We start from the raw sequence: 23,365 nt of genomic DNA on the forward strand, positions 1-23,365 counted from the left end.
CGCTAGTATTACCAAAGAGACACGAAGAGTGTACACTTATATCATGACTCCACAGAGTCTTCCCAGACTCTGCATGGTTTATTAACCTGGAAGCAGTTATAATTGCCTGGCCCTTTAGGTTGTTTTCAAAATCAACTGTTTTGTTTCTTGCTAGAATCAGCTATACAGTTCATTAACAGAACTGTTTGTTCTCCGTAAGGCTTAAAACTTCTTTTCTGTGTGGAATCTTTCTCTTTTGGTGTATTTGTTTTGTCTTTATAATGTAGAAGGAGAAACAAAAACACAGGACACTTGAGTCAGGGATAAGCCAGAATAAGAACTTAATTCTACCAATTACCAAGTCCGGACACTTGATCCTGAAGCCGAGGGCTTCGGCCACCTCTCTGTAATTAGAACTTGGGTAGAGTTGATCTTTGGTGCTTAAAAAGTTACAGGCAATGTTCAGATTTAGACAATGCTTATCTCTTTTCCACTGACTGAAACTTGGTTTTGGAAATACGTTCGTGTGCTTAATAATGTTGATTAAAATGAATAATAAAAATAGAAAACTAGTGTAGTTGCTTCAGGGTATATACAATCTGTATTATTGTTTACAACTTGTCATTTCCCGTGCTCAACCTCTGTAAGAAAAAGTGGCCACATGAAAAACATACAATTGTGTTTTACATAATGATGATGGATTCAGGTCTGTTCATAATTACAGGATCCTCTCCCTACAGAAAACCTTAAGTACTTCATGGGCACCAAAAAGCCTAACCTTCCCATAGAGCTGATGATTAAGGCAGCTTTGTGCATCTTCCCATTCTGCATGGGGGGACATTGATAAAGTGCTGCAGGCCCCACAGCCACAGTTCAAAGCCAAGGTCTAGTTGCCGAGTCTGCCTTGTTAAAGCTGCGCGTGTTGTCGTCATTCTGGTCATCAGAAACACACATGTAGATTAAAGTAGCCCTCGCATTGTTGTCTTCTGTTTGACTAACAGCTCCTTGGCTGACTGTGGCGCTGACCTAGGCCTTCACCAAGACTTCCTACCTGAGAGATCCCCACCAGAGCGCCTTGCACATATAGTTAAAGCAATGAGAACGAGTTGATATGAACTGAGGTTACACTCACATTCAATACCAGTCGCTTCCTGCTCTAACCCATAGCACTTCCTTAGACCCATGTACATCTTCTGGGCTTCTCCTGCAGCAGTAGGACGGAAACTGGGAAAGAGGCCGTGTCAACATAAAGTGTGGAAATATAAACAATTAAAAGGGGGCACGCAAGGAACTGTTAGTGGTTTTTGTTTTGTTTTGCTTTTACAATCATTCATGCCACTTCTGGTTCTGTGTTTTTTGTGTCTTATTTGATAGCAGCAGGAAGACATCTTCCCCTTAGCCCTCATTAAGTGATCATGCCTGACAGTGGGCTAAGTCAGTAGACCTAGCAGGCTTACACAAGCTGACCTGTAGTGGTCTCTGTCTCAGGAGACAGGAGCTCAGATTTGTTTCTCTGTTGGCAGAAAGGACATTGTGCCTTAATCTCTCCACCTCTCAACAGGGTCCTGATTGTCCCTGAACAGAGAGAGAGAGGCTCATCCCCTGTGCTACATGTACCAGGGACTCAGTTTTCTCCACACTGGAGTAAGTGAAAGGCATGGAAGAAGTGCAAGAAAGTGCTGGTTTTCTTGCCTTGGCAACCCAGACCAATGTTCTCCCCCCCCCACCCCCCCCCCCCCCACTGCCCAATCCCCTCTGGCCACTTTGAATTCCCAGCCAAGGGGTTTTGAGGTGATCCGGAGGTGCTCTAGAAACTGAGACACATCACACATCACCCTGGCAGTGGAAGAGTCCTAGCCCATATCTCTCCAAGCCTTTGTGTTGGTGACTAAAGAAAACCGCCAATGTTTTCTAAAGGTGGTAGCAAACTAGTGTATGGCTGCTTCTGAATGCTGTGGGATTTTATGCAGCAAAAGCAAATGGAAAAGAAAGTAATTAAAGACCCATTCGGATTCTCAGTGGTCCAAACCCAAATTTGCACACTGGAACCAGGGGTTGGGTGTGTGTGTGTGTGTGTGTGTGTGTGTGTGTGTGTGTGTGTAGACAGAGAGGGGGGGGGGAGGGGGAGGGAGGGGAGGGGAGGCGGGAGGCAGGTGGGCCAGAGGCTTGTTTAGGTCTTTTGGTGATGAGGACCAGGAAATCTGAGTATTTTAGCTTCTGTGCACTAGGTGGGCAGTGGACCCAGGTGGTATTCGAGGTAAGACATCTAGGTATTCTTCCTCAGAAACCTGAGAGGGTAGAAAAGCTGGTGGGGCCAACTCAGCCTCTAGTTCACTCAGGACTTTGCTGAGTATTACGTTGATCAGGGCCTGGGTTTGGTAGGTGGAGCATATAGAGGCATACACTTGGTTAATGGGCAAATATCTGGGGGTACAGACAGTTTGATGGGCCTGTTGTACATGCTGGATTGATAAGTAACTCTGCCCTCAGGAAGCTTGCATTCTAGTGGAGGAGGACTGCTAATAACCAAGGCGCTCAGCCTATGTGTTGTGTTGCTCCTCAAATTAGCCCTCTCCTTAAGGTCTCTTCTTATGTACTTTTAAAGGTGTGTGGTGTGTGTGTGTGTGTGTGTGTGTGTGTGTGTGGGTGTGTGTGTGGGTGTGTGTGTGTGTGTGTTCGCGTGCGCACTCCTGCAGAGGCCAGAGGAGTGTCAGCTTCCAGAACTGGAGCTACAGGTAGTTGGGAACTGCCTTGCAAGGGTACCAGGAACCAAACTCTGGTCCTTCCCAAGAAGAGCAAGCGCTCTATAACACCGAGCCTTTCTCCAGCCCCTTCCTGTATTTCTTTTTTTCTTATTTTTTTCCCCCTTGATGTTGGGTCTCTGTGGAATGAGCCTTAAGGATTTAGATAGTCTGGTGTGCAGCCTGAGAGCTGGGGTTCTGGAATCCTCAGGTGAGCAGAATGTTTAGGAAAGGTTAGGGTTAGGGAGCACAGCTCCGGGAAGTGGTGGGGCTTCAGAGCAAGAGTTGGGGGTACCCCCATCAGCGCCAGGGAGAGTCTGCAGCTAAGATAGAAGGTAGGGAGATTGTCCCTAGAGTGCACAGGTGTAGTTGGGGTCGCAAGATGAAGCAAACAAAATGCTAAGGAGCTGGGTGACATTTGCATTTTGGAAAAATGTAACCTGTCCTAAAAGCATGTACAAGGCATGACAATATAAAAAACCCACACTTAACAGTTTCCTGTGTTTTATCTGACAGCTTTAGGGATAGTAAGAATGAGCAGTCCTGAGAGAGGGGAACCAACAGGGCAGTGAAATATCCAGCGACCTGGTGGATATTTCATTGATTGGTTGCTTAAGGACAAAGAGAAAGCAATGTAATTCTGTCCCGAGACACGCGTGGCGTGTTCTCGTTTCTGCTGTGCACTTGGATTGGCCCCAGCCAAGCACACGAGGCCACCCCTCCTGAGCCTAGAGTGGGAATCTCGTTGCCTTGGCAACTCTCTCCCGCTGTTGCTTAAAACCGTTTGAATCACACCCCTGCCAGGCAGCCACTAGTGGCTTTCTTTTTTTCCCCAGCTCATTTTTCCCTGGCAGAACCCTGGCTGAAGGCGGCTTCAGTGCGGGCCTATCATGGGGAAGCTTCCAGGCCCAAGGGCTGCGGGCTACTGCAGCCCTGCGCATGTATTGCATCCTCCTCTCTTCAAAGGCGCTTTAGAAATGGAAGAGCCAGGCTGCAGAAACACACCCGGACAGCAGTTTTTATGAGAAAATGCAGATAAAGAGCCCGGCGGTAGGGCCATATGTTCCCCATAATCTCCAAAGCCGTCACTTCAATTAGAGCCTCCCCCGAGTTCTAATGCCCGATCCTGAGTAAACAAGCCGCTCTGAAAGAAGAACTCGCTTTCCAATTAAAAGTGTACTAACATTTCTGCCTCCCTTAATTCCCGCCGAGCAAAGCCCCGCGCGGGCGGAGGCGCGGGCCGGGTCGCGGCGAGGTCGTCGGGTCCGCGCCTCCCCGCGCCGCTGCGCCTTCCCAGGTGACGTCAGGCGGGCCCGGGATTAGGGCGCACCCCGCGCTCCCGCGCCGCGCCACAGACTTAATTAAAAGTAATGCCACGATAAATCCGCCGGCTCTGGCTGGCGGGGCCGCGCTTTCGAGCTGGCCTGCTACGGGAAGCTTTCGGAAGCAGGTGCTATGTGTGTGTGTGGCTTGCGTGTCATTCGTTTGGAGATGGACGTGGCTACCCTCTCCTTCGTTCTCACTGCCACCCTGCTCTTATAAATACAGACGCAGACAAACGGATTTCCTCCTTACTCCCAGTTTTATGTGTTCTGTGCCGCAAATACCACTTTCTGTATAGTCTCTTCGCACCCCCGTTCCCTTCCTTGTGCTCCAGCCTTAAGAATGCTAAGGACAAGAATAGATGGGGGCCAGGTGTGAAGTTATTGAAACATCAGTCTAATAGCACTACCCTCAAGGTATTCCTTAGGAGTTCTTGAGAACTCTGAACGTGAGCCATCCACCGCAGACCCTTCATTCAGCCCCAGTCTCATGACATTCCCGCTGAAAACTTGGTTTCTATGGGTGTCTTCTGTCCGGCAGAGCTGCTTGGAAGCTGCTTGGTTTCAGATTGGGAGAGGGATGGATAGATTAACTTTCTGGCCTACTCTCCACACCATGAAAGAATCAAAGAATCGAAGCTATTATTTGAAAAATCCCAGAAACATCAATAAGGCAGAAAATCCTCACCAGATCATTCAAATGCAAATGGCTCTCCTTCTTTCATGAATTATCTACCCAAGTAATTACTTTAGTTTTTAGTTTGGCCTTGGCGGTGGTAAAGACTTCTGAGAAGTGGTCTCAGTGAGACCATGGCTGTTTGTTTACTCCTTACTCTGTGATTGATGCTAACTAAATTAAATTGAGGCCAGTTCAGCAAAATGTCTAGTCTTGGGGCCTAGCTATCTGTTACAGGCTGAGTTATAGCCTCCAGGGATTGACAGTGGCAGGAAACCACCCTTGCATTCCAGGCACTGGGCTCCACTGGACAAGAAAATAACTGCTATAAGAACTGTGCACTGGTTATTATAGGGATGCACTGTGTGCGTAGTAATTCACCTTGGTGTGGTGGTGGTGGTGGTGGTGTGTGTGTGTGTGTATGTGTGTGTGCGCGTGTGTGTAGGTGTAAGTGAGCCCTGAACTACTCCAGGTATGGTGGCACACTCCTGTAATCAGAGCATTTGGCAGGAGGTAGGTTGGGAGTTGGGGCGTGGGAAGTAAGAGACTCAACAGTTCAAGGTTATTCTTGGTTCTATGGCAAGTTCAAGGCCAGCCTGTGCTACATGAGACCCTGTATCAAACAAACAGCCACTAACAAAAATCAGGAACATGTTCAAAAAGCGCTTCACAATGATATGACGCTGTGAATTTGCAACACACACACACACACACACACACACACACACACACACTCGCGCGCGTGCGCACGCGCACTTCCCAAGTCCCTGTATATTACTACCACCTGCATGTCATTCAGGTAACAATTGAGTCCCTCTTGAATTTAACAGAGTAGGTGATTTCTAAATGGTGGAGGGCAAGTGGGTATGTTGCTGTGGAAGCTGGGTTGCACCTAGGCACTGAAGGAAAGGCTGGATCATGGTGGGGCGGGACACTGAGCTGCTAGTGTTGGTGAGTGGGGGGACTGGTACTCAACAGGAACTGTTCATTTTGTATTGTATTTGAATATATTCTACACCCAACCTTAGCCAAACAGCAGAGAAGTGATCGAATGCATTCTGATGGTTGTGGAAAGACTGAATGGAAGTTTGTGGCAGGATGAAGTTACCCTGTCAGTTCTTTTAAAAGAGAAATGGGGAAGATGGATCAGAGTAGGGCATTGCTGCTGCATGCAGAGGAGAGGAAGCAAGCTACAGTAGTGAGAGGAGAAAGTGTGAGTCAAACTACAGGCTAAAGGTGTCAAGTAATTTGTTCATTTTCATGTTTAGTCATAGCCGTGTTTCAGTTCACACAGTGAATGTCTAGTGTGTGTTACTCATCGTTCTGAGTGTGGCAGCATAAAGTGGTGAACAGAATGGGCCACACAAGTGCCATCTAGCTTGAGTTCTAGACTCTAAAGTACTATTCGGTAAAGTCAGGGGTGCTCCCATGGAGCTTTCTAACATGTGCAGATGATGTCACAGCAGAGAAAAAAAAAATCCAGAAAGTGAAGAGCCATCTAGGTAATTAATTCAGGTGGGGAGTGTTGATGAGTGACTTGGTGAACAGTGAATGTCTGGTCTGGTGGACAGTTGAGCAATTATATTTAGAGCTTAAAGGTGTGTGTAATACTGTGTGTGTGTGTGTGTGTGTATGTGTGTGTGACACACACTTAGGAATCATAGAAAAGCTGTTAAAGCCTGGTAGTGTTTCTACAAGTGTTTCCACTGATGTTATTGTCTGACTCTGCGGAATTCAAGAAACACGAACACACACACACACACACACACACACATACACACACACTGACAAAGACAATAGAGCAGTGATTTTCAAAATATGCCTTAGGAAGGAAAAAGTCAGATTCTCCTGGGAGCTTGCCTGATCTTAGGTATCATTTGCATTCTGCGATTTGCATTCTGGCAGTGGGGATGGGGGGGTGGGGGACAATAATCTGCTGCCTTGGGAAGTTTAAGTTCTATCCTGTAGCATCCACCAGACAGCAGTCAGAGACTAGCCCAGTCACAAGAATGGTCCCCTGCACTTCTTAGTGACGTTGTTTACAGAGACTCACCTGTCTAAATTCCCTTGGGCAGCTGTAGGTTGTTCTAACTCAGCTAGGGAAGATCTGGGTTCAAATGCGCACCAAGCCTGCAAGCATTAGGACAGTCCTTCTGAACTCCTCTCAGTCATTCTTTAACATTGTGGGGACATCGTGGGGACTCCCTTCGCCACCAGCAATGCATTTTTGTGGTATCCCAACCACATAGTGAATAAACAGATGTAAAACAATGGGGACATTGGGTAAGATTTGCACAAAACAGCTTTTGGGTGCCTTTAACCTTTGAGTCTGCAACACACGCGCGCGCGCGCGCACACACACACACACACACACACATGCTTCACAAGTGCCTGTATATTCCCATCACCTGTATGACATTCAGATAACATTCGAGTCCCTTTTCTGTGACCAGACCTAAGCCATGTAGGAAGCATAAAATAAGTTTTAAAGAATTACCCCTTTCCATAGCCCAGATAGACTTTAATACAAGGTACAATCAGGGAATAAGAGTTCACTGTTTGACTGTATCAGCAACTACTCAATGTGTAAGTTTTAAAATAACACAGAGAAGAGAGAACCTGGTGAGGGTAGGAGTGGACAGTGAACAGGTTAACAGTGTTTTAAAATAAAGGCTTCTGTGGGCGTGGGTACCTAGTTTGATTTCCAGTTCTTCCTCATGATGGCTGGCGACTTCGAATAAGCGTTTGAATTTTTCCCCTTCAGCACCTGTGAAGTGGAATGTTCTGAGGTTTGCGTGCAATGGTATGGACTGTGGTGCCTGGCACCAAGTAAGTGTTCAATTAAAGAGCTATATTATTGTGCACACGCATTAGAGACTTATTCTGGTCCTTAGACATCCTGTTCATGCACTGGCAAAGAGAGGGACAAAACTCCAAAAGAGTTCCAACACTCCAAGGATGTCTTCTGACTCATCAAAGTGCCCTTTTCGTGTGGGTAATCGGGAAGTTGCACCTTAGATCGCTTGACAGAAATGCAAGGAGCCACAGCTGGTGTTACCTAATTTAACAGCTGGGGTGTGACCAAAGGGATTTGGGGGCACTTGGAGGAAAGACAGAGGCCACCATACTTCTCTGTTTAGTGGAACATGCCAAAGGGAATGTGACACGGACTGCATTACTTTCCTTGAGAATTGGCTTAGATCTGTGTGTACAGGACATTGCTTTATTTTGAGTTACCTTTTAGGTTCTCTTAAAATAACCAGCTACAATGTGGAGATCCCTGGTTTTCTGCAGAAGGGTGTGCCTCCTTAAAAAGCAGAGCTGGCAGTGATGGTGGAAGGCTTCCTCCGGGCCAAAGGCATGGGAAGTGTTTGCCACTCCCCTGTGCTAGGTCTTGTGGCTCTCCAGGAGGCTGAGGGCCTGGTCCACACTGAACAGTAAGGGAAGTCCTGGAGAGCTGGCTTGCCCCTGGAGAAGCTGGTTAGAACCACGCTCTCTGCTCTGGTGTTTTCCTCCTGCTTTTCTGAGGACAGAAGAAAAACAAATAGAAATGGTCTCTCCTTCTTTGCTGAGCCCTGGGTTTCTGAGCCTGAATTTCAGAAACTTCCAGGGCTTTGTGACACAACTGCAGATCTGCAAAGTGACAGACTGTACACCCTTGCCTGGGGCTGCCTGCTGCTCCTGCACCAGGGTGCATCCCAGCCTTCCTATGCCTGTCTCCTTTGGGCTGATTACACAGTGCCTACCTCCCTACACCTAGTCTGTGTTTCTTGCATGTAAAGGTGGAATATGAGAAACTCATGGGAGAATACTGAGACTAAGGTTACAACACAACAAGCTGAGTGGTTTGCTGAAGTATGGCTCAAGTGACAGCTACTGCAACTGCTCACACTGTGGCAAATAAATTAGAAGGTAAGTCATGATGGAGACCGAATGTATGTCTTGTGGATTTTGTTTGCTGTCATAAATACTTGGTAGAAGATTTACATCTTGATGTATTCAGGCGTCTGTAACAAGATGTCACAGGCTATGTGGTTTATACACAACCGAAAATTATGCCTAATATTCCTGGAGGCTGCAAGTCGAACACTGGGGTGCCAGCACAACTGAGTTCTGGTCAAAGCCTTTGGGGTTGTAAGTTGTCAACCTCTAATTGTATTCTCATGACCTGGAAAAAGACTGCATCCTTTGGGATCCCTCTTATAAAGGCACTAATCCTACTTGTAAGGTCTCCATCCTCATTATTACATTACCTTAAGTAGTTCTACATCTAATGCTGTCATGGTTGATCATGGTTGTTAACTTGGCACACTTAGGAAGAGAGAACCTCAACAGAGGAGTTACCCTGTCATGTTGGCCTGTAGGCACATCTTTGGGGCATTTTCTTGATTGCCAACCAATGTAGTAGGGCCCAGCCTACTGTGGACAATAGCTTCCCTGAGAAAGTCAACCTATGCTGATAAGAAAGCTTGCTGAACATGACCTTGAGAGTGAATGAATGGGCATTATTTCTTCATGATCTCTGCTGCAGTTCCTGCCTCCAGGTGCCTGTTTGAGCCCCTGCCTTGACTTCCTTCCATGATGGACTGTGTAGCCTATAAGATGTAATAGACCTCCCCCACCCCAAGTTGCTTTTTGGCATGATATCTATCAAGGCAACAGAAAGCAAGCTAGAGCAAATGCTCTCACTTTGGGGCTTAAGATTATAATGTATGCATTTTTAGAGGACTCAATATTTGACCCATGATGGTCTCAATATTTCTCACCAGAAGCACTTTGGCATTTGTGGTGTGACAGTTGTATGTGTTGTGTTTGTGTATGTGTGTGTTTGTGGTTACCATTCACTCACAACTAGAAAAAGAACCTTCAATAGATTTGATTTGCAAGTGCTCAGTGGGACAGAAGATGCTCCTGACTGAGAAACCATGGACAGGACACAGTTGATGTGGTCAGAAAATATTTAACTCAGCTTTAAAAATATTTTAAAACTTATTAATTGACAACTTCATGGGTGTATATATTAAGTGCTTTCATCATTTTCTTGCCCCATTACCATTTCCTCCACAACCTCTGTACCCCTTCTTTCTAAAGTCCCCTCCTACTTTCATGCCGTTAAAACTGACCTACTGAGTTTAGGGTTGCTTGTGTGGGAAGAGACATGAGGTCAGTTACTCTAGCACAATGTATCAATGGCTGCACCTCTGAAGAAAAGTGACCCACCTAAAGTGTGTTGAAGTTTCAGTGGACAAATTTTACCTTCTTGGTGGTTTATAAAATAATGACATGTCTTACAATTAAATGTGCCTTATGTTTGATTCGATGAGGTAGTTGATTTCCAGGACAGATTTCAGAGATTGTATCAATGTTAATTAGTCCTGGAGGTGATGCAGGATGTGGCAGAGCCTGCGTTCTTAACTGCCTGATCTGTGCATAACAGCCCAGTACACACTAACTGAAGAGATGTTTTAAAAGCGAAGGAAAAGAAGTGACACTCTCCCACTCTCTAGAATAAGATTTCTTCTAGATTCTTAGGGGCCTCTTGGATCTGGCCGTGGTGCTGACCGTCCACTTCTAGTACTAATTTCCAAAGACTTCAAGTCTTAAGTCCCAAAGTAAATGTCTTTCGTGCTTCAGGGCATACTCGATCCTCTTGTATAAGCCTTACAAAGACAGCTTCAAGGAAGCTAACACAGGGAGATGACTTGAGCTAACTTGGACTTGAGTGTGGCCAGTGAGACGGAGCGATTCTAGCTGCTTCCCTGGCAGATGAAGCAGTCACTCATTGTTGAAACCCCTTGTCACTCTCAAGAACTGAATCAGCCAGGTCTCAACCTTAAAAGGATTCTCAGCCAGCAACATTTAGAACACCAAAATAGCTTAATTCAGCTGGTGAGATGAGAGACTTGAAGGCAGATCAGGACGGCGGGGCAACCTCCAAATTAGCAGGAAAGCATGCTGCTGGGTCCCCTAAGTTGACCCATAGCGGAAGTGATATAAGTTCTGGGGCATCTGGTGGAAGCTGGAGCTGACAGATGTGAGATGCCCCTGTGGGAAATGCCAACAGCTGCCAGAGGCACTGCCCGAGGAGTAGAGAGGTCATAGAAAGACCTTGGTTTGCTCCTGTCTTCTGACTTCCTTGTAAATGCTTCCCATTGGCTCATGCAGCAGCCCACAGGGGTTGTTCTTCAGGTGATGTAGAGCAAAGAAAACCTGTAAAACAGACAAGGAAAAGTCAGAGGCCTCTAGTATGGTAGAAAGAAAAGAAAACTGAAGCCAGCATATTCATTCAGCAAAGTTGGAGCCCTCTTTTGCAGTGAGTAGAGAGCAGGCGTCTGGGTATCCATGATGAAGAGAGAGGGGGTAAAACATAGACAAAAGCCCTGAATTTGGGGTAATATGCAACAAGTGGTGCCATGTACTTTGCCTGTTCCAGTGTGTCCTGGGGTTCTTTTGAGGAACAGGACTTAGGGAATGAATCAATCCATATGTCTGTCTATCTATCTGTATCATCTGTCTGTCTGTCTGCCTGACCCTATCTATCTATCTATCTATCTATCTATCTATCTATCTATCTATCTATCATCTATCTATCTATCTACACATACACACACATTATATATATATACATACATACATATATATATTTCCATGTACCTACTATTAGAGTGGCTCACAGGCTGTGGTCCAGCCAGTACAACAATGGCTCTCCACCAACAGATACTTGATGTTTCAGCTGATTTTCAGTATATGCCAGAGTCCCAAAGAAGAGGGCTCTAATTCCAGTGAAGGAACGGACTTTGCAGTGGGAGCAAGCAGAGAAAGTGGGCAAGCTTCCTTCTTCCATGTCCTTTACATAAGCTGCAAGCAGGAGATGTGGCCCACATGAAAGGCATGTCTTCTCACCTCAAAAGATCTGAACTAAAAGTGGATCTCTAAAATAAAACCCCCTCCCAGGTGTACCCAGCCATTTGGGTTTTAGTTAACTGCAGAGGTAGTGAAGTTGACAGCCAAGAACAGTCACCACACAGTTTCCAGCTACACTTTCCCATCCTACTTAGATCTGATCCAAGCCCTGTGCCATGGCTCCTGTTCACCTGGATGCTCTACCGCCTGCTTTGTTTCTCGTTGTTTTACTTTTATCTTCTCATCCTCTTTGTGTAGAGATTCGGCTATGATGCCTGATCATTTCCAGCCAGGGGCATTCTGCCATGAGCTGCTCACTCCTTTCTTTTGTTACCTCCTAATATCATTTTGTCACCTCCTAATGTCATTTTGTCAGCAGGGTCTTAACTCCTGAGCATTCTGGCCACACTCTAAAATACTGTCCACTGACACTGATGTCTCCTCCATAGGCATCCTGTTTTCAATATCTGCTCATCACTATTTAAAGTTGACTGGGATTCTGAAAGGATTAAATTCGTTATTTATTTATTGGCCATGGCTTCCCCAAAGGAGGGTAGGCTCTACTTGAATAAGGGGGGGGGGCGTCCATCTGTTCTATTCACAACTGGACTTTCAGGATCTGCAATAGTGGCTGTAACATTACCTTGTGGTCAGTGTTTGGTGTAGGTGTGGGCTAAATCATCCCTCTAAAGAGTATTTTGATTATTTGTTTGTATGGCTGTCTTGCTATTTGTGAATAAACTGTTTTTTTCCATTTCCTTCCTATTTTTAAATTAAAATCTCTCTCTTTCTCTTATGCACACATTCATTTCTTAGGCATGTCTTCATTTCAGACTGTTCTGAAACTCACAAGCCTCCTGCTTCAGCCTCCTGAGTGCTGGGATTGCAGAACATACCACCATTCATGACTTTGCTTTTCAGTAAGATCCCCTCTATAGGATATATATGAATGACATCACTTCATGAATATGCAGTTGTGGTTGAGAATATTAGTAATGGCTTGAATTTCTTGGGTGTCAACTATGAGAGAAGCTACAATATAGAGGAATTAACTAAGTTGCTCCGAAAAGAGACAGCATTAAACTCAGCTCTCTTGACTCCAAGGCCTTTTACTTGCTCTCAGCAGCTCTGTATTCTAGAACACGGACACATGTGGTCCTTCCTGCTCATCCCTGCCCATCACTCATTGGTGGTAACAGAGTCCTGCATCTTTTCCTTTACTTGGTGTCCATTCTTGTCACACCCATCCTAAGCTTTTTATAGGTCGTCTTTCAGAATACTGCCCTGATTGATGCAACCACATCGAACTCCCCTCTACCGTATTCTCTAGATTATTAATTATGTTTTAATAAAATTCTTCATGCCACGTTTTGGAAATGTTTACTCTTTCATCTTCTCCACTCCCCAGTAAGTTCTTAGAGGAAGGGACTCTGTATTATTTATGGGTGTATATTAATCACTCTGCAAAATAAGTATTTTAGGTGAATGCATGAATGGTGATTTAATAAAGAGGCGCCTCCGCACATTGAAAGATATTTACTTATTGATGAAGATGATGTTCATAGAAAACTAAGAACCCTATTCCGTGGAAAAATAAATTCAGGTAAGAGAAGTGTGGTCCTCACACTCCTCAAGTGCAGGGCAGTGAGGTGATAGTAACACAGACCCAGCTGCCGCTGCACTCACAGCCACCTCCATTTCCCTGAAGCTCAGCTCCACCCACAATGCCAAGTTATTTCTCATTTGTCAGCTCTTGCCATATCAGAAGAGATGAAACAGCTAACCCCGAGGGAAGACTCGTTTCCAGATGTGCTCTAGGATGCTAAAGGAGACAGACACATTTGGTGACATCCGTGGAGTGTGAGCGATGCCCACGCTGAAGTCATCTGGGCCCTGCAAACAGAAGGGCTGATCAGCACTTTGCCTCAGTCCTAGAAGAGGTGATAATGAAGAGAGGTGGGAGAGAGGCGCTGGAGCTTGAGGGTCAAGGAGAGATGTGACGCAGAGGTCTCTCAGAGCTTCGCTGTCTCCTGCTTGCTTGGGTACATCCACGGCTCAGATGTCTAGTAGCCACACCCCTGACAAGGAGGAGGGTGATTCACCCATATGTGGTATTGCCACTGGATGCCAAGGCCAGTTTGGTACATGACAGCCTTGTTTCGCAGTCCTATGTTACCTCCATTCTTTCCTCTAGTCCTCCCATTATGATTTAAAGGAGAAAAAAAAAAAAAACTCCAGGATTTAAAAAACATTGTAAAATTACACTTCCTCTAATTATCAAAACTGACAGGAAACCCCAAAGATTTGGCTGCAATAGTTAAAAATGGACATAGGTCTTAGCTGCCTGAGTGCTCAAGTCCACTCAGAAACTCTAACCAGATCTCCTGGTGTGCAGTGCAATGCAGTAGGAGAAGGGAATAGAGGAACATTCTAGATCAGAACTTCTTAAACCTTTTTCTCCTCATGGTTATCTTTTTCATGAGGAATTTTATGACCTCCAGGTATATAAATTTTCAAACTAGATATTCCAATTAAACATTTACTATTAATAAATCACAATGAAGTTCATTATCAACCATTATTAAAGACAGAAGCAAATTTGCATAGTAACAAGATGGATACACTTGTTTATATTTATGTAAGGAATTAAAGTATGGCTGAGCATTTGATACTTCAGGACATAGACTCTTCATTGTTTTCCAGAGTTGATATATGTTTTGTTTTTATAATTGACAATGCTGGGAATGCTGTTTTGCATAAATACATGCATAAATACATCAGGATGTTTTTGGGGCTGTATCTCAAATTGTCAGAAATTCTGTCCTAACCCCAAGCCAAATGATTTTTCCCCCTGAAACTCAAGTGAGCAACGAAGCAACATTTTAAAAAAGCAAACATTCTAACAACACAATACATAGCTATACTAATTTCATTCATGCTGAGGAATGATGGTAGGGAAACATTAAAGGTCCTTGTTTTTTCCACAAACAAATCATTGCTCTGAGAAGAACAGAAATTGTTTTATATACAAGGAAGACTCTGCAGTTCATGAAGTATGACAGTCTTAAGTCTGGGCCCAATGTCTCCCAGGCAGCATCCATTGACATGTGCGATGGAAAGTATTCACGTTGTGTGTTCAGAACCCAAGCTGCCATGAGGTCACAGGGGGTCAACATGCAGACATAGTGTCAGAAATACCTCTAGTTCATCCATTATATTAATAAGAAGACTGGGAAGAAGGGCGTTAACAGTAGAAATTCAGGGCTAATTAATGAAGTGAAATGTTAGCAGTAGTGCCATAAAATCAAGGCCATCTTAGTGTGCCCAACTTCACCCAGGGGACAATTACGGAGAGTCTCCAGAGGGTAGCAATTAAGTTTGTTGCATGCAATTACACAGGTGTGTGCACGTGCACACACACAATTTTTTTGAGACAGGGTTTCTCTATGTAGCATTGGCTGTGCTGGACTTGCTTGTAGACTGGCCTGGGCTTGTACTCACAGATCCACCTGTCTCTGCCTCCTCAAGTGCTGGCATTACAGGTGTTCACCACTGTGCCTGGTTACTCAGTATATTCTTAATGTAGAGAAAGCTCACTCTCCTGCAAATAAAGTCTATGCGATTTTTCACTCAATCTTGCCTTTTCATCCATAAAGAACATTGCCTGTTGAAAACCCTCAGTTGCTAAGGGTAGTCAGCCAGCCAGGACTAAGGGCTCCTCTACTTCCTGTAAGCTGCCCCTAGAGAATGTGATCCAGTTCACACTAGCTGGACCAGAAATTGCATCATCACCCCTGTTCTCCCTCTCTGTTTATTTCCACTTGCTTTTATTCACGTCCTTCCCTTTTCTCTGTATCCCCACTATGACAGTTCTTCGTGTTTCCATGACTTTCTCCTATCCTCCATGTGACAGCATGTTGGTACAGTGGTGGAGCATCCTTGGCATAAGTATCAATGCGAAGGAAAAACTGAGGCAGCTAATAAGTCCCTGCTCTTTGAAGATGGCCTGCCAGTGGATTATGGGATGGCCTGGAGTCGGAAGCCACAGGTTACTGGCCTCTGCTCACCTTTCCAAAGCAAGGGAGGGTCTGTTCAGAGCTAGGGTGTATTGGCCAAGAGCTTTAGTGGGCTAATCACCTGTGATCACACAGGCCAACTTTGTGTTAAAGTCCACAGCAAGTTTAACAAAATAGATCTCACTTCTTCTGTGCATCTAACATGTTTCTCATGGGCCCGAGTGCCTCAGGATAGCCACGAATGTGGCCCAACACAGACTACGGAAACTCACTTTCATTGTGAGCATGGAGAATTTGTGGTGTGTGTGTGTGTGTGTGTGTGTGTGTGTGTGTGTAGAGAGAAAGAGAGAGAGAGACAGAGAGAGAGAGAGAGAGAGAGAGAGAGAGAGAGAGAGAGAGAGAGAGAGAGAGATTTTTTCTTTCTAATTTTCTATTGCAGAGTTGACTGAAAATGAACTTCGTAGACGACAATGCAGTGTTGCTTTGTAAAAAGGTTGCATACTTTTGAGTCTTTAAATGTATGTCCCCCGTCTCTCTATCCTTTGGTTTTATCAACTTGAAGGGAATCATTACCTCTTTGTTTTCCAGCCTTACCTGCAAATAATTTAATTTTACACAAGACAGTTTATCTTCCCAAAGACTACTAGTGAATGCAATAAAATCAGATCACTCGGAATAGAGACAGCATTTGGTCCACTGAAGTCACTTTCCAAATCAGAGCAAGCACACTCATCTTATTAATATAAGCTAATAGGATGTCATGCATATCACAGCCTCTGCCTGTGACCACTGGGCAGCTGGACTAATGAGCTTTTATCTAGGCTGAGCTGTGAGCCCTAAACAACTGAATTAACTTGTTAGGAGCTTCACAGCCTCCCTCTTGGAGGCTGGCCAGATGAAAACAGAACCAGTTACAGGCTTTGTTCAGTATGTGAACTTGAGTTTGATTCGAGTGCTTTCCTGCTGAGGCACAGCAAACTTCCGACACCCTGTTTCTGGTATATGACAAAGGCATCCATTGGCACAATTAGCATTTTTTACTCTTGTTCATCAATTTGGATTGCATGTGGTTCATGCGGCTGTGCTTTTTCAATAGATAAGAAAAACAGAAAAAAAATGAGGAGGAAAAAATATGTATGCATGAGTGCATGTATCCGTGTGCGTGCGTGTGCATGTACGTGTGCAGGAAAGAGGCCAGATAGGTGTTAGCCTAAGAATTGTCCCAATGTGCAAGTCAACAGCACTTTCACCATTCGGAACCGATACCATCCTGTTTCTTTTCCAACCTCTGGAACACAAGGTCTCCCTTCATGAGCACCAGCCTGCTGAGGAAGGCAGGAGAGGCATCCAGCTGTGGCCAGCAGCCAGAACTCAAGAACACAGACACAGCTCCCTTTTGGGGCCTGCCTGGAAGCCTGAGCAGGATGCCCTGGCTGTGACCTGCCTGGCTGTGACCCACCTGGCCCCTCCCCCTAGCCTGGTACAGATTCTCCATCTGCAGTGACCATCTCTGAACAAAGGTGTCTTTCTTGGAACACCGTACCTACAGCCTCACTCAGGAGCCTAGCTGGGCTTTTGTCTGCTCTGCTCCTGCCTGAGTCTCTCGGAGCTGAGAGCTCCCTTGGGCTTGGCTGAAAGGTGGCATGGGGAGGGAGGGGACGGTATGAGGAACAAACAGAGTATGTTGGGGGATTTGAGTGAGCTCTGTCTCTTTGGGATGGAAAAGAATGGCTTCTAGGATGAGCATTAGTAGATGTCTACTCTCTAGGAGAAGCCTCACTTCAGGCCTTTTCTTTCCTCACAGACTGCAGATGTCCAGCACTTAACATTTTCCAAGCAGGAGACTTCCTTGGGCCCTCACAGCAGCCCAGGAAGGCCTGACAGGCAGGCAAGTGTGTGTGTGTGTGTGTGTGTGTGTGTGTGTGTGTGTGTGTGTGTGTGTAAGGGTGGTTCGACAGAGGAAATAGAGTTCTGGCTGTGTGCCAGATTACCCCTCCTGGGCCTCAGTTTAGTAACCTGGAAAAAGGACCTTGGCATACTTTCTGCCTCATAGGACTGTAGCAGAAGCAGTGAAACAGTTCAGTTGTAATAGGGTGCGATTCTGGTACTATATACTTGAAGGTACAGCTATCTCATAGGTGAAGAAATTTCAAGATTGGTGGAGTTTTGATCCAAGTAGTCAACGGAGTAGCCGGACCAGGAATGGGACCTTCATCTCCTTTGCGGTTGGAGTTCTCTGCTCCACTTGCGTGTTTCTGAACTAAACAGTCAAGCTGCAGAGTTGTGGAGACAAAGCATTAGGACTTAGCTGCATTTGGGCCTGAGTATGCGTGGGTGACTCATTTCTCGTTCCTGATTGACAACCTCCTGAACATCTCTGAGGATGGTTTTTTAGCTGTGAAGAGAGTTTCATGCTATTTTGAGCCATGATGAAACATGTCCTCTGGGCAGGAAGGTTGCATGGACATGGTGCTTCAACAGTAGACTTGTTTTTACTACTACAAAATCCATGTGTGGCTTGATGCTGCCATCCACATGTGAGCACAGCAATTCACTGATCCACAGTGTCCTGTACCCTAACATTTCCCCATTTGCTGTGGCTATGGATCCCCCATCTGCAGTACCCATTCCTCATCGGTGCTAGTAACCCCCAGACAACCTCTCCATCCTCCATCGCTTTCCCTGGGGTGAAATGTTCAGCCTGTGTCTGAGGCTGAGAGGCCCCTCACATCCCTGCTCTGTCTGGCTCCCCAACCTTCCCTTTAGTCCTGAGCATGCTGAGCGCTTTGGGAACTCCTGCTTCCTCCCTATTGCTTTCCAAATCCTTCCCCAAATTTTCCCATTCACTGCAACTTGGCTTCATCCTCCACATCTCCCTTTTCTAAATACATTTTTTTTTTATTTCCACTTTTGGCTCTGTATGAAGGCTTCAACCAATTACTCCTTCATATTCTTATTACCTCCTATTTGTGAGCTTTCATAACTCATTGTCCCATCCTTTTAAGACCAAGGGATCATTCCTGCTCTTTTTATCTATCCCGTTGGTACACACTGTGGTGCTGGAGGTGTGCAAGGAGAGTTAAGGTGAGGTGCCTCCTTCCCTGGTTAATGCCTAATGGCTTCCCTACTACTAAACTATTTGCTCCCCTGACTTTTTCCCTCTTCTTCCACCTGAAAAACTCTGACAACTTTATTTGTGTTACCCATTCTACGCACCCATTCAGCCTGCACCAAACACTTACCTCCCTGAGCCTTTCTGGGTGATGTATCTTTTTCCCTTCTGAGCACAAGCTGGATCCTCCTCACCTCTGTGTCTCAGTTTGACCCGTGTCACACACAAGGCTGGTTAACTCACTTTTGCGAATACCATTTCATGAATATGTCCTCAGTCAAGTCAATCTCTTCCTCCTTCTACCTCTCTCTCTCCCCCATCTCTGTCTCTCTCTCTCTGTCTGTCTCTCTGTTCTCTCTCTGTCTCTCTCTATCTCTCTGTCTCTCTGTCTCTGTCTCTCTCTCTCTGTTTCTCTGTCTCTCTGTCTCTCTCTCTCTCCACCCCGTGTGTGTGTGCACGTGCATGCGTGTGTGTGTGTGTGTGTGTGTGTGTGTACATGTGGAAGACAGAGAGTAACCTTGATAAGAATATACAAGAGCAAGTGGTTAAAGTCAACGTAGAAAACAAGTATGTAGGAAAAGAAAGAAGTAAACGGATGAAAACTGTTGTTCTCAACTGTCATTGTCTTGTTTTGAGGCAGGATCTCTTACTGGCCTCGAGCTCACCAAGCAGGGCAGGCTGGCTAGCCAGTGGGCTTCAGGACCCCACCCGTCTCAGCCTCCTCAGCACTGGGATTACTAGTGTGAGTCACAGTGCCTTAAACGTGGATCCTGGGGGCTTGAACTCAGGTCCTAACACTTAAAAGGTGCATAGCTTGCTGACTGAGCCATCACCCCTGTTCCCAGTTAGACCTTTTTCCTGGTGTGAGTTGAGCTCCTTGAAGAACTGGGAGTCAGGCTGTTTGAGAACAGTAGCCTCATGGACTCTGTGTCTGCAGACCTGCACTTTCGCCTCTTGGACATGAGACTCTATTTTGAGTTCATTGTATCCTGAGATGACCACTGCTGCTCTCCGGAAGAATGAAATTCCAATCCCATACGTGCTAGGCAGTGGCTGAAACAGCTTCCTATAGATCCTGTCATCATAAATCCCTCCCTGATTTCTTCCCCTGCTCCCTCTACCTACAGCAAATCCCAGAGCCTTCCTCCACTCCCCTAGCCCGTGAGACATTTATGAGGCTCCTCACTGGGGAAGCACCAAGGCCTGTTCTTGTCTCCCCCTCTTCCAGCACAGAGATCTTTTGTACCCCCTCCCTCCCTCTCACCTCCTGGACCAAGGTCAGTTATCTTATACGCTGTTTATGGGCTGTTGGGATTTTTCCAACAACCTGAAATGAATCTGCAAGGCCCCACAGGTAGTGCTGCTTGGTCTCCTGGCCATAAAGTATGGCTGGCTCTTTCATCTGCCATTGCTTATGTCATAAATGAGTGGGCAGAGAGACAGTGGGAAACAGCTGCTCTGAACCAGTCCAGACTTAAAAGAAAGAAAGAATGAACAAAAGAAAGAAAAGAAAAGAAGAGGAAAGGAGAAAGAAAGGCCCTGAGAAACATGCTCAAGCTTCGTGCCAAGCCAATTCACTTCACTCTGGTAGGCTGTACGGAGAGACTTAATCTCTGGCCTTCCCCATTAGGAGTCAGATGTATTCTGTGTTTGTGTCTAAATGACCCCCAGGGATGCTGACATTTGTTGCTGGAGAGCTAAGAGCAGTGTTCCTTTCATCTCTGCTGAGGGGTGTCACCTTAAATTATGAGGGATATCTCCAGCCCACATCTGGGTATGGGAGGCTCTGGCAACGGAGGGGTGCCTGCTCACTTCACTGTTTGAAGGTTTACTACCGACTTCTGCGTCCTGGTACCCCAGCTGGCTCTGGGAGAAGTATTCCACACTACATGTTCTCACGGAGAAGTCTGTGGAGTCTGGCAAGTCTGCTCTGCAGGAAGAGAGAAGAGAGCGCCCTCTGTGAATGTCACAGAACAGCTTAGAGCGCCCCCTCCCAAGAAGGTCACAGAACATCCCTCCTAGTATTCATACACCATAAACTGGGCACAGTTGAAGGACAGGGATAGACAGCTCCTGAGATTCCAAATTGCTTGTCACTCTTCATCTTCAGCATTTGACTCACCTAGATCCACCAGGATAACTGGAGGTCCACACTGGTGACTGTCAGGTAACAACATCCCAGTTAAAAGCATGCACATTATCGGCCATGGCAGAGAACATATCAGATCCTGCTAGCTATCTCCGCTTCCTAGTGTACCAGTTGAACAGTTCCTTCTTCCCCAGAGTCACAGCCCAGAAGAATGGGGCATGGGCACAGGATGCATTCACTTAGATGCAGAGGCAGGAAGTTAGGTGAGGTGTAGGGCAAAGGTCACTAAACTGAAGCACACAGACTGTATCTAGCCTGGTGTCTGTTTTGTAAATGCAGGTCTACTGGACGCAGGTATGCCCATCCCTGCTGCTTATAGCTGTCCTTGTGCTGTTGTGCAGTGCTGGTGGGAGCGAAGTGGAGTGTGAACTGAGACCAGGGAGCTGGCAAAGACTTAAAGAAGTACCCTGAGAAGTTTCACAGAAAAAGTCTAGAGACTTCTGTGGAGGGAGAATGGGACCATGTAGACAATGTGTCCCAGTGCTCTCCTGGAGAGGGCCAGCATATATTGGCCGTTGCCAACATTTTAGATTTTCCATGTTCTTTAGTTACATGATCCAAAGTTTCAATATCCATTTGCACCAAAAACACGTGGGAAATGACTAACGGAAGAATCAGACTTACTCTTGAAAGACTCTTGCAAACACCGTTTTATTGACAACACTGGCAGAAGGCAGGCTTCTGAAGATTTCTGGATTTCATTTTAAAGCACACTCTACTGAGGCAGCCTTGGTGCTCACTTGCAGTGCTAGTCTACTGACTCCACCTCTCCTAGCTGCCTGCTTTCTGGAGAGCTGGATGTCACTTGGCTAGGATGCCAGTCATTCCCTTTTCCTTAGAAGTGTCACTGAAGAATTAGAAGTTCCTTTGTTCCCTCATCCGTGTTGAGGGAGTTTCCGACCTGCATTAAGGCCTTGCGTGGGTGAATATATACAGATATGACTTCCATTTTCTACCTTCAGCCTCTTGGGGGAATCATCTTATTTTACTGAGGCTTTTGCTTTCAGTGTTTATTTTCTCCTTTCTGTTCTGCAAACCTCCTAGGATTGCCTTGAAAACCCTTTGCACAGCTATGACTAAGATCAAATGCGACACCACTCCTGGGAAAGAACAGCTTCAGAGCTGAAGGATCTAGGGGCATCACCTTCCTCGTGAGGGCTCTGGTGCTAATGCTCCTTAATCTCTCAGGGTCGTTTGTTTGTACCTTTGGTGGGGAGCGAGGCAGAAGGAGAATATAACCTTTCTACAGCATATGTTAAGCATTGCCTGTGTGCTGGGGTCATGTGGGCCTCTTTGTACATAGCATCAGTGCTTCTGGGACACCCACAGGGTGGATGTTACTGTCATCAGTATGTAGTGGAGGAAACCAACCGGGGGACTGGGGACATGATATGACTAGCAAAGGGCTAACAGGGCGGGGATGCCTGCCTACCTCAGCCTCCTTCTAGTTCAGGGTACTCGCAACTGAGTGCCCCTTCGCATCCAAGTTACATGTTTTGAATGACCATAGAAGGATAAAAACATAACTCTTTTATATAAAAAAAATGTTTGGTTCTGGCAAAGTGCCAATTTAGAACTCGGCTCATGTACAAATGTGTGTCCTCTGTGGGAGAGGTAGGAAGAAAAGAAATGGTGTGTGTGTGTGTGTGTGTGTGTGTGTGTGTGTGTGTGTGTGTGGCATGCAAGTGGTAGGTCTGCCTTGAGGGCTTTTAAAAAGTAGCCAAAGGGACTTCAGCTGCAGCAGGGTAAGCCGGGAGGCAAGGGTTTCACTGCGAGGAGTTGAGAAAGCTTTCTAAGACCCAGAGATGATTGAGGGTCTCCTTAGGGTAGCTGGATCCACAACTCCCAATGACTCCTAATGCACAAAGTAAAAAGAAGTAAGTCACCTCGGCATTTCTTAGACCCTTGAAACATCTTCTGGGCCTCTGAGAAGTGCCTGTATGAGATATGTTTTTCCACTTTGGGCATTATGAGCCATTGTCAATTGTATATCTTGTGAGTGCTCAGCTCTAAATGGGGCATCTTAATGGACTACCTTCCCACTGGCCAGCCAAGGGTCTGGAAACATCATGAAAGAAGAAGCAGAAAGAATGTAAGAGGCAAAGGAAGGAAACAAGCTCTGAAATGTTGTTTTCTGGACGTGACGTCGCTGCTGTACTCATGAACTCGTAGCTCCTGTGGCTGCCTGTACAAGACCTGGGCAAGGTCAAGCCAGCCAAGATTCTGGCACTTATGGGGTGGGAACTCTCAAGGCTCCACCTCTCAATGAGGACCTATTAGTAGCTGATGGCTAGTCGGGGAGGATGCATCCTTTTTTTTGGCGATGTGGGCACTGGTAAGTTGCCCAGTAGATGATCCCACATTCATGTAATATGAGAAGCAGTAAATGGACTTGGTGATCCTCATGAGAAAATGTAAAGAAACATGAAGTTGGGATATGTGTGGGAATATCTGAGAGCAGCTGTGG

At 45.9% G+C, this 23,365-nt stretch overlaps 1 protein-coding gene across 1 annotated transcript in view; it reads left to right on the forward strand.

Moving 5' to 3' along the window:
- Lmx1a (LIM homeobox transcription factor 1 alpha) overlaps positions 1–23,365 on the forward strand; it is a 144,277-nt gene that overhangs the window by 111,056 nt on the left and 9,856 nt on the right. The window lies entirely within an intron of this gene.

This window comes from Acomys russatus, chromosome 6, assembly GCF_903995435.1.
Source record: "Acomys russatus chromosome 6, mAcoRus1.1, whole genome shotgun sequence".
Classification (NCBI taxonomy): domain Eukaryota; kingdom Metazoa; phylum Chordata; class Mammalia; order Rodentia; family Muridae; genus Acomys; species Acomys russatus.